We start from the raw sequence: 12,314 nt of genomic DNA on the forward strand, positions 1-12,314 counted from the left end.
AAAAAAAAAGAAAATTTAGAGCTGACCTTTAAAAAATATTCTTGTTATGCTTTTCAACCACTGTGGTGATAAGGAGGAAATGTTTTTCTGAATGAGTACACTGTACCTTTAATGGTTCATTTGTAGTTCAGACTAAAATCTGAACTATTTGTTGTTCATTGTTGTTATATTCTGTTCCAAGGTTCATAATTTGAAAATTGACTTTGGGGACTTTTTGCTTGGTCTATTAAAATGATTCATGTTGCATTCAACATAAATTGTGCGTACACAGAGGAGGTTTAGCACACGTATTCACAGTATAATAACTAAAGTGAATTTTGTACAAGCTGCAGTTTGTGGCATGGATGCAGTATCATTTGTCTTAATTTTTCTTCAGCATTACATTAGGGTAGTGCATTTACATTTTCAGGTATGGCTAAACACTTTAAAACTTTCTTTTTACAGCATGAGTAAAGAGAGAATCAAATCTACATGTTTATATGATGTAACAAAGTAATGCCTTTTTACTGTCTGAAGTACACATGGATTTACTTTCCATTTACCTTCTTGCACAAAGGCAACTGCAAAGTGCATGAAATATTTACCACCTATGAATCATGTAGTGTTCCTATTAAAAAGATGATAATGTTCTGTTTTACCTTTCAAAAACATATGGGAACAATCATGGAGTCTAAGTGGTTTTGTCACTCAGAACTACCATTGTAATATCCAGTGAGGTATGAGAGTATCTAGAGTTTCATGAAACTTTAGGGAAATTTAGCGTTACTTAACTATCTAAAAGCTATGATTTTAGATACTATGTTCAGAAATACTTATGTTGCAAAATTTAAGTGGATTTGCCAAAGAAGCATGAATCATAAAAAATACATGCAGAAAAAAAAAAAGGAGAAACCAAGACTAATCTAATTGTCACTCTGTCTTCAATGAGTCTCAGAAAAAGCTTATCTGATGTATGTATTTATTCTAAAAAATAATTTCATATTTTAACATGGAAATTTTTGAGAAGATATTTCAACTTTAAGCTGAACAGTGTGATTTCTCACTGTAGATTTTTCACTGTTCTTCACTTCTGCAGTACAATTTTCTGCTCACAGATTTTATTACACAAATGCATTTAGCCTCAGTACTTGAGGCTAAAAGCATTCAGAAATTCATATCTATGAACAAAATATGGGGGAAGCCAGTCTGGACAAATAGGTTGTGCATATAAAAATTCTTGCATCGTATAAGAACAGAATGACCTGTATATTTAGGAATTGATCAATCCCAGAAGTTAACGTTAGTCTGATATAAAAAACAGCAAAAAAAGAAAAGCCTAAACACAAACAGTTTATTTATTTGAGGTTATTATCTGGAATGGATTCTGCACAAAAATAGATAAGCCATTACACACTTAATATTGCATTATGAAGGAGCCAGGCTCATATGGGAATTCTAGCCAACACATTATTTTATCTTGAAGATATGGAAAAAAAAAATTCTTTTGTCTTTCTTTTTGATGGTTAGGGCAGTCGCAAATGATTTCTGGTATGTAGTACAGACTTCTCTAATGCTAATACTAAGAACTACTTACACTTGGAGTGTACTTACACAGACTATGCTCTGACCATCAAAGCGGATGGAGGAGAGACCCACCTTTAGTAGAATAATAGAGCCTGATGTCTGCATAATAAATGTTTCTTGCTGATTACACCTAACAAAACCCATGGAAACTACCAAATTCTTCTATGAGTATAAAAAAACAGAATATAAAAACATATAAGTAGGTAGCATAAGTAGTTAAAGCTGCACAGTTGGGCGCTATTAACCAAGACTGAGGATAAGCAGCTTTTACTGCAAGCTGGATAAGAACTACTCACTTATTAAGGGTTTGCTTTTTTCATTTATACGCATTCATATTTTACCTATATGTTTACGTTTTTGCCAGTATGTCATTATAACAACTCCAGAGAGAAAGTCACTTTTTTCTCCTAAAGCATTCCTCAGAACACTCAGGCTATGAGCACACAAGCAGTAGCGCAGATGCCTGGAGCAAATCCCACCACGGCACCTACACATGAGAAGCAGACCATGCCTCTGACAGGTGAAAAATGCACAGATTGTGCAATAAGAAGCAGGCCTGGGTGAGGCTGATAAATATCATCTGAATCTATCTAAGGGGAAATTTGTAAATGCCGTGGCAGGGGAAACTCGCTTTTTGGAGCTGGCAACTTCATAAGACTGGAACTATTTTAGTTGCAGTAGGCCAGCATGTTTACACTTCCAAACTTTGAGAAAAGACAGCCTTACACTGGAGTAACAGCAAAAGAGTTCACACGCTATCAGTTTACAGCTACTTGGTCTGCCTTCCCTTTGTAGGCAAGGCTTAAGAGGCATAATCCTAACAGATCAGGTTCCATACAGTATTCCAAGAACATATATCTGCAATGACCATCTCTGGCCAAAAGAAAAGGAAAAATAAACAAATAAATCCCTCACATTTAACAACACTTGTTCCACTTCCACTAATCAGTTTTTTCTCATAAACTCATAGAAAATAATTGTTATTTGAATTGAGCAGAAAGACTGATGAACAGAAAGACTGATATTCTGAAAGACTAGCTGAACATCAGGATAACAACAGATTTTATAAAGCTACAAAAATGAGAAACACAAAGAAATATATAGTCTCAAATTAATGATGGCACATTTTTTCCAATTTTTTTTATATGCAATAATGCTCAAACTATAGTACTTTATTTTTTAATAGCTTTGCTTTCATAAGGAGCATCAGTTTCCCATCACATTTTGAAATTACATAAACACTTATTAATATCTTCAAAATATATAAAGAGCTTTAGTGACTTTAATAATTAAAATTCAGGAAATTCAAGTAAAAAATGCAATGCAGAAGAGGAACAAGCAGTTATTGTAGAAGCAGTTAACTCCAAAATGCATTCAGAATCATAGAGATACAGGTACTGTATGTGTTAAATCACATGGAATAAAAAAAAAAAAATCTATATTTTAATCTTTTTGGGTGGAAACAAATTATCTTATTTACTACATGAATGGTTTCCTCAATTTGACGCCAATCTTTGGAGGCAACTTCAACTTCTCTGAATTAAACGGTCTGCAGAAGAAAAGACTAGATTATTTATATTATAGGATGCTGTTAAAAACTAAAATTGAAAGATTACTTTACCATACACTGAAAATAAGAACATGAACATCACTCCAGCTTACAAAAATCTAATTTTACTTTTTCTGTTCTCTGAGAGAAGTTTGACAAGTATGAGACATGTTTATATATAAATATATATATGTATACATAGAAATTCCTCCCAAAGGGACAGCATCTGAAAAAAAACAGGAGAAATTCACAAAATTTTCTTGTCTCTCTGTACTGCAACTATAAACACTGTAATCAGAAGATCCTTTGGTATTTAGCCTCTTTATCTGCAATATCTGCACTGTATATATACACAATACAGATGTACTTTATATTTCATTCTATACATCATAAGTAATGTTGTAACTCAGTCTTGGCTTACTCTTGTAGAGGAGTCACTTTTCTTCTTAACACATACAGCTTGCAGCACATTGGAAAATAATCAGAATGATAATAAATTGAAAATAATCCACTCAGAACATGATAGTGGCCAGATGAAAACATCTCTGGTAGATGAGCAGTTTCTGACATCTGACTGTAAGAGATGTGGTCAAAGCAAATGAACGGTTTTAACTGAAGCCAAACTTAGTTGTCCACTCATGCACTCACGTAACTTTAGCTCACAGAAAAGCAAATTTTACTAAGACCTACTTACACAAACACTTACAGAAGATATTAATGTTTCTTCCTAGATCTAAGCCTACCATGTATCATATCATGTTTACTTTAGTGTACAGAACCTCTGAGTACTGATTGCTTACACAAGCAGAGCCTCATAGCCTTGTACACACACACACACCAAAAAAAAAAAAAAAAAAGAATAGACAAAACTATCTGCCTTTCATAGGAACTCAGTCTGCTTCACTATTTGGTGTAAATTTCCTTTCAAAAGGCTTAGACAAACCCTGAAAAAGTACTTCCCTGCTGTGGCAGAAAGCAGGACAGCCAACTCCCTGTTGCACCCTAACCTGCCCTTAGGTGGGTCCTGGAGCCCCTCTACTCCTCCCACCTTCTGCCAGCTGCCACTGGGCAAGGAGATCTCCCAGTTGAAGCCAGGAATTGTGACTTAAATTTGTGCCATGACTTGCCTGAGAATTTTCTTCTTTCACTTCCTATTTTGCTAGCACCTGCTACTAAACTTCTCTTGAAGAAGAAAGAAGAAAACTTTATAAATAGAGGGCAAGAAAGCAACAAAAGAGGAAGGCTGTTTTTCTTTTGTTTCTGGTGTATAGAGGGTGGAGGGCTCTTCAGGAATTGGTTCACTAACTTTACTAACCACAAGCCCTCATAGTTCGACAGCTGTTCACGTGCAATGAGATGCAGAAGGCCCTAGTGCTTATGTACAGTTGCACCAAGCCCTTACGGACATTAGTCTAATAACATTTCTTTAGTAAAGGCTGTGATTCCAATTTAACGGATGGAAAAATGAAGAGCCTGAAGAGGCTGCATCCCCAGATGAAGTCCCACAACGTTTCTGTGGCAAAGCTGGAAACAGGACCATGGGAAAGGCCATTCCTTGTGTTAGGCAGCCATCCATGCTCTCTCTTAAAAAGACATCCATCCAAATGACTGGAACGCAATGGTGTTCAGCAACCACAGAGAGGTATGTGTCATACCTAATGGGGCATAGAAAATGGGCCACATTCATTGCTGGCATGACTCAAAAGACTTGTACCAGTGATGAATTTAGGTGAATATTTCAGGACGTGCGCTATATCATACTACCCAAATATTCTTTTCTTCTGCTGATTTGAAGAACTAGTCTATTAAACTTGTTGATCAGAAGCCTGCATAGCACTGTAGCAAAAAAGAGATTACATCATTAGTACCATAAAATCATTTCATGCCCTATTTGGTCCATAGTATCTTTTTTTATTATTATTATTACTAAAAATTTTAAAGAGATTATTCTGAATTTCTGTTAAATGATTGTTGCAAAGATGTGTGAGAAGGTAAGAAAACTCACAATGTTACCTCACCAAAGCCAAAAATAAATGTTGCATGAGTATCTTCAGCATAAACTGAGACAACATAGGCATAGCTCACTCTTGGATATCATGAAATTATTGCTGTCACACGCAAGAGAATGTCATATTAAAATCTACTGCTCCTCTACTGTCATGTTACTTTGCATGGAAAAACTGACTTGATATCCAAATTGAAATGCTATCAAATATATTCAACTTTCAGCAGAGTAAAGTTGATCAGTGCACATTAAATAAAACTGAGGAAAAGGCTGAAAAAATGCTACTGGCATTTCAGTTTCATAGAAAAATTATTTTGAATGTTTAAAAAGAGGTGAATTACTACTAGAGAATAAATAAAACATGGATGTAAAACTACATGTAGCATAGGGTACTGGTAGACTTCAGCTGCACGGAGCTTGCATAGAGCTGCAGTCACTCAGGTTAAAAATGACGACCATTATGAAATAGCTCATTACTCCTTGAAGGAAAACTTTCTACACAGGTGGCAAGAAAGAAAATGCCAGGAAAGAATGCCTAAAGTGTACATAAAATACCACATGTGTCAAGTACAAACTTTTTAAGATACTGTAGGAAAAGCACCTTCACTGCAACTTCTTATTCTTCGGTCACTCTGCTTCCCTTTCCTTTGACTTAAAAGTAGTGCATCTCAAAAAGATATAAGCTGCACTGCATGCAAATAGTACGTCCAGTCATTTACTTTTTCTTCTTCAAAAGAATACACAAGGAAGCATCATGGATTGTTTCTTCCCAAAAGATTTCCTTTTCAGAACCATCCATGGGTGCCTGTACTAAAGATCAAATCTGAACCATTGGGAACCCTTCCGTTCCAAGTGGATGAACATTCTTTGATACACAAAAGACTAATATAAGCAGTCACTTCGACTAGAGTCCCATGAAAAACACTGGGTGACAAAAGCCCCTTACAGCAATCTGCAAGAAGGAGAAATAAATTAATCAAACTGCCAAATGAAGAAGGCTGGGTTTGACCTCCTTCTGATCTCATTACTTCTCTATTACCCTTTTGAAAAACATCCTCTTACAAAGATCACTAATTGAAGATTATGTGGAGGGGAATCGCACCTCTCCATCACTGTGGTAACTTTGACTCATTTGTCATTCTAATAATTCACTTCTTTTCTTTTCTGAACAGACAGAGACACTAATAGACTATCATCTGTTAAAAAGGCAATTTTTCCATTTAATTGCACTCATTAAATACTGCACTAGAACAATTGGAAAAGCAATACTCTCAATATTTAATCATAGTATAGCAATAATGAAACATTACCTCAAAATAAACCAGTAACATATAGGATGACATAAAATGCATGTTATAACTTCTAAAGCATCGGTGTATTTTCTGTAATAAAAAATGTACATCAGTGTAACAATATTTGAACCTTTTTTCTTTACCTTTTTTTTTTTTTTGGTAATTGTGTGTATGCAAGGAGATTGGCAGCATTGACTATAGCTATGCACTACAGAGAAAACAGTGGGCAAACTCCTTCTTAATTACCTCATTTCTCTTTCCACTGAACCAAAACAATACAAAGGATTTTATAAACCGAAACAGCAAGTTGGTGTATCTGTGGAAAACATTGAACAAAACTGGATTTACACACTATTTTACTGGAACAAATTGTACCACTTAGGAATGCAATTAGAAAAAGAAGTTTAATAATATAGGTAGAGTCAATGGGCACAGTCATCAGGTGTCTATTTGCCTTGGATATCTCATTTTACTTCTTCTACAGAAACCGTACATCTGTCTTCAGTGTAACTGCATTCCCATTATAGAAAGCTCACTACAGTTTAACTATAGTAACATACTAGCAGCTATAATAAAAACCTTTGTGTAGAGGAGATGTGTAGAAAACTTAGGACTGCCTATTTCAATTTCCCAATGTCACAATACACGACTGCTGTCAAGAAATGTTTCTGTTTTTACTGCAATTCTATCTATGAGCACAAATACACAAAACTCAGTCAAGCACTCAGGCTACCTTCACTGGGACTATTCCTGTCAATAGATACCACTTTATCTGTCATTTTCTATCCAGCTTTCCTATAGCACCAAGCTATTTAAGTATTTCATTTGGGTTTTGATGAGCATGGTAATCAGGTATGATGACTGAGTTCCAAGTATGCTTTGCCAGTCTAGATTACCATTTTTAAAACTGAGCACGTCAAAAATTTTGGACAGAAATATTAGAAAGCAGTTTGGTTTGCACTCTATATTTGCAGGACACCCATTTCTCCCAATTGTTGATACATCGAGCAGTATCAATCACTTTAGGAATATCCCAGTTCAAATCAGTCAGGCTAGTCAGTAGATTCAAGTGAGTGGCAATCAGCAAAAGCAACGAACAGAAGTTTAAAAAAAAGTTATCTGGACTACCTTTGCTAAGATGCACTAAGTGTAATATCACCTTAATTAATTATTTATTCAACACTTGTATGTGAGTAACCTTATTGATTCCAGTGAGACTAAGTGCTAGACCAATATGAAAGAAAATGACAGCAGGACAGGAAGTCAAGAGGCGTCATGCAAGGCCAGGTCAGAAAGGCTAAGATGCATATCCAATATTTGAAAAATTGTAATTTAGTTTTGTTCTTCTAACTACAAATCTTAATATCATAAAATTTTCAATGACAAATCTCTACAGGAAATACTTTACACTCAGAGAACAGTCCCTGAATGACTACAGAATATGAGTTAAATATAAAGTGATAGCAAGGATCTTATTTATACATAGCTTTTATTAGTTATTTATGTAAGTTATTATAACTTGTATACAACTTATAACATACAAACTCTAACTTATGTGTAGCCTTTACTCTTTTCACAAACAACTGCTGCTAAAACTGGCAGCTGTGGTCCACATCAGGAGTTCATGGAGATCACAAGTGCCTGTGAAAAGAGCCAAGGTAAAGAGCAGGTAACCAGGCAGCTGGGGTAAACATCCCCCCCAGTAGAATTACTGCTCTGAAATGACCCATCAACAAACACACAACTTAATATCATCTACAGAGGTCAATAGCAGAAGCAAAAGATATCTTCACAGATTCTGTGATAGTATGTGAAAAAACTTGCTCTTCATTCACCACAAAATCTCTCTAGCCAGCCAGTGAAACAACAATAAGCAACGCAAGAGATATTCTAACACGGTAAGATAGGAACACAACATTAGAAGTTTAAATTATTTGCAGAACCCATACATGTGGCCAAAAACGTTCTTGAACCCTACTGATTTAGTATAAAAAAATTATGTATAAAGTATAAAAAATATTAGATAAAAGCACAGAGCTAGGCTAGATGAAGCTACCCAGACAGCAAATTTACAGATTCAAGTATATTTCATCAGTGTTCTCTTCAGAGGTGTGAGGTATGTTTTTCATAACCAGAACTCAAGTTGAATATCTAGACAAAGTCAGAAGTGGTTTGTATGAGAAGAGTTGTAGATATAACACATAAATGAATATGGCTATATAAAAAAAGGTCTTCTAGTGTGGTGCAGTAAAAAGGAGAAAGATTTTGCAGAAAATAACAGAATTGTAACAAAATACCACAGTTTGATATTTAAAGTGCAAGTAAAGAATCCTCCATAAAGCCACAAAATACCATTATGCTCATTTAGGAAGAAAAGAAGTGTTCACTTTCATTTGAGTTCAGATACAAAACTGCCTGTGAGCATAGCACTCGAACATACGCTTTTGCCTTTGGAACACGTCCTGGCACAAATTCCCGCTGTGAAGGTACAATCAGTCTTTTAGAGGGGCAGCGGGAGAGGCGAGGAATGTCTCCCCTTGCACGTGTGCTTTCCAGATTCATCTGTGTAACTGGCTTCTGCCTAGTTCTCAGCATGAGAACAAACTCTATGCCAAGGCTATCTTGCGGTTAAGAAAATGTAACCTGTTATACTCCATTATCTAAGCAGGGTTGAAAGTGGTTTTCTGACCCAATCCCCATCCTCTGTATATTTTTACATATATTAAAAGTAAAACTGGGTTTTCAATCTGTAATCCAATAACTGCAATATACTAGGCTGTGTCAAGTCCAGTTATGAAAAAGAACGGCCAATATTAAAACATGGAAACAATTCTCAGCAATGCAGGGCAGCTTTATAAAACATTCTTCACTTACATGTGGTATGTTTTTTTATATAGCAAAAATCTTTCATCTTGATTGAATTCAACTTGTTTATCCGCACTGTTTGCTTGGTGTTGAGATATGAAAATCTCAAGGGAAAAAAAAAAATACTGATAGACCTGCTGTATCAATAATCCCATCTTCATTCTCAGATGTTCTTTCTTTCAAGCCAGCAGATAGTAATACAAATGCCTTGGGCTGGCAGATCTACACGTTCTCACCATGAGCAAATCAAGACACAAGACTGACACAGTTCAGGCTTTCCATTCTCAAAAAGTACTTTGAAAGAGACATAGAACAAATGGACTATTTTCTTTACCCACCCATTTCAACACATGTCCAACACTTTTCCCCCAATATATGTGTGCGAGACTCACTTGGGAAGGCAAAAATACAAACAGGTGGAAAATGAGAACTAACAAATTCATGAGTCCACCAGGCATATTGAATTATTTAAGCAGGTACATCCCCTACCTCTGAAAGCACCTAGACTGCTAATTGCAGAAGACCAGAAGTGGATACCAAGGGAAAAATCATTATGTACATATTCTGTTATTTACTACCCCTCTTTAACCATGCACTATTGACCATTGTTTGAGACAGGGAACAGGACATGACGAATTTTCAGTTTGACTCAAATACTCTTCTTAGATTTTTTAATACTAACTCTCAAATGGCTTTATACCAGCCATTATCAGACTTGTATTCTAATGGTTTAGTTTCAATCACCCTCAGTTTTGCATAGGTGGCCCAGAGAAATTGTGTCAATACACCTGTATGCACATAACGTGATTTATTGTCTTCTCACTAGAGACATCAAGTGTAACCTTAGGTTGATGCTTTATCGATTCACTATCTATCATCTAAAGAATATAAAATTGGTTTCCTGCTTTTGAGACCAGTAGCCCGCAAATGTACAAACTTCCTCTCCAACACCTGAACTGTGTATTGTGGCCACAACATAAGCAATGAAAAGGACTAGGGTCAGCTAGCTTTAACTTAAAAATGAAAATCCAGATCCAAGCATGCAGAAATGTGAAAATAAATAGTGGACACAGGAACTTCACCCATTCAAAGATACCTAGAAAAAAATGGATTAAAGTCAAACCCACTTTTCACTACTCAGTTATCATTGTGAATATGGCATGAGATACACCTAATGTATTTACAACATGTTTCTAATTTATCTAGTTAACTGCTGCAAAATATTTCAACATTTAAAGAAATCTAGGCAAAACACCTGAACAACAGCAATCTATGCAGATTAGCCATTTTGAAGTTAGCAAAGTCATGGCAGAGATGAATGATGCAACTTTATCAAAAGCTAAAGTGGCAGCACCTCGAGGAATAAAACCTGCCTCTAAGAAGCCATAAATCCAGCCCCAATTCCTGCGTTCTCACTGCTCTGTATGTTTATTTGGCTAGAAGGAAGAAAAAGATTAAAACCTAATTTTTCAGAAGGACTAGTAGCAAACCTTTATACCAGCAGAAAAATATAAGGCAATTTATAGAGTTGAAAGAAAATTCAAACTAGGTCATTTAAGTTATAAACTAAGCAAATGCTGCTCCACGCAAAAAGTGGACCATATCATTTAAATAAATAAAATACAACTCGATTTTTAAAGCATTGGTTAAAAAAAACAAACAAACAACAAAACAAAACCTGCTGGGGAATAAAATAAGGCCTTGCATTGTTAAATGTTATAGCTGATAAGCCTTCAAACTAGTCATCTGTGGTCATAAGCATGCAGCCCCACTTCAGCCCCACTGGTATTCTTATTCCTTCTGAGGCACAGGCAGGAAATAATGCAAGAAAGAAAAGAAAAACACTACATAGTATGAAGAACAAACAAAGCTGTCACACATAAACACACAGCACATAAACAGATTTTTCTTCTTACTCTAAAAGTGCTAGGAACTTTTGTATAGATACAGTACGAAAACATGGCAATACTAGAGAAATCTACAGACTATGCACCAACTGTTTTCAAGCACAGTAAGAAAAATATTTATTGGTGTTCCCTCCCTTTCAAGTCCGCTTAAGTACATGAGCTTTGAGATTTACTTAAGTAGATATTTAACTGTGTGCAATAGGAGCCGCTCTTTTTTCTGGGTGTTTCTCCACATCATGATTGTGCAGTGGTTAAAGCACTCAAACTGTGTGACCAGTCATTGCAAAAGGAATTACAGGGAAGACTGCTCTTTCACCAGAACAAGAACTAACTTTCTAACTTAAAGGCCGGGGACTGTATAAAAACCAAGTACTAACATATTTAGATCAAAAGAGATTTGTCATGCAACAGTTTTCCAGCTGAAAGCACGAACCAATAGATTTACAACAAAATTTGTAATCAATCATCTTAAAAAAGTCACCAAAAAAAGACATCAAACCACATTTTTCACTGTAATAGCACAGAAATAATGGAAAAATAGGAATGCCACTTGTACTTCCTTAGCCTTTCCAATAAAAATGTATTTAGCTGCCTCACAAACACATCGTCAAAACATTCATTGAAATCAGTTTATCACCATTTCATAAAATGACAAATGAAGTATAGAAAAAAAAAAAGTAATTCCAGTAATTATACAAATCATCATGAAGGAAAAAAAAAAAAAAAGGCCTGAAATAATCTGAACTTTCAGCCCACATTAATTCCTAATTTGCATGCCTGGAGTTGGATGCTTGTCACAGCTATGCAGCCTGCAAGGAGGATGTGGGGACTGGACCCTCACTTTACCATTTCAGAATCAACAGATGTAAACAGTACAATGTCTTATCTCATAAGATGTTAAATGCCTAGTGACTTAAATAAACTGTTAATGGCATTCATCAGTCTACACCAACGAGACCTAAGAGGTTGCTTTAGGTCACAACCTCATCTAGTGACAGAAACAAGAGTCAAAATTCTGGAAATCCTGGTGTCCAGTCCCAAACTCAGCCTCTACACAAGCTTAACTCAGCTTATATTTTACAGCATGGGCAAATACCTTTATCATGTGGAAGAACAAAAAAGTAAGTTCAGTG

General features: G+C 35.6%; 1 protein-coding gene across 8 annotated transcripts in view; it reads right to left on the reverse strand.

Annotated features, from left to right (window-relative positions):
- Positions 1 to 12,314, reverse strand: part of WWOX (WW domain containing oxidoreductase) — a 511,256-nt gene that overhangs the window by 419,996 nt on the left and 78,946 nt on the right. The gene's annotated exons all lie outside the window — the stretch shown is intronic.

This window comes from Cygnus olor, chromosome 12 (genome assembly GCF_009769625.2).
Source record: "Cygnus olor isolate bCygOlo1 chromosome 12, bCygOlo1.pri.v2, whole genome shotgun sequence".
In the NCBI taxonomy this organism is placed as follows: domain Eukaryota; kingdom Metazoa; phylum Chordata; class Aves; order Anseriformes; family Anatidae; genus Cygnus; species Cygnus olor.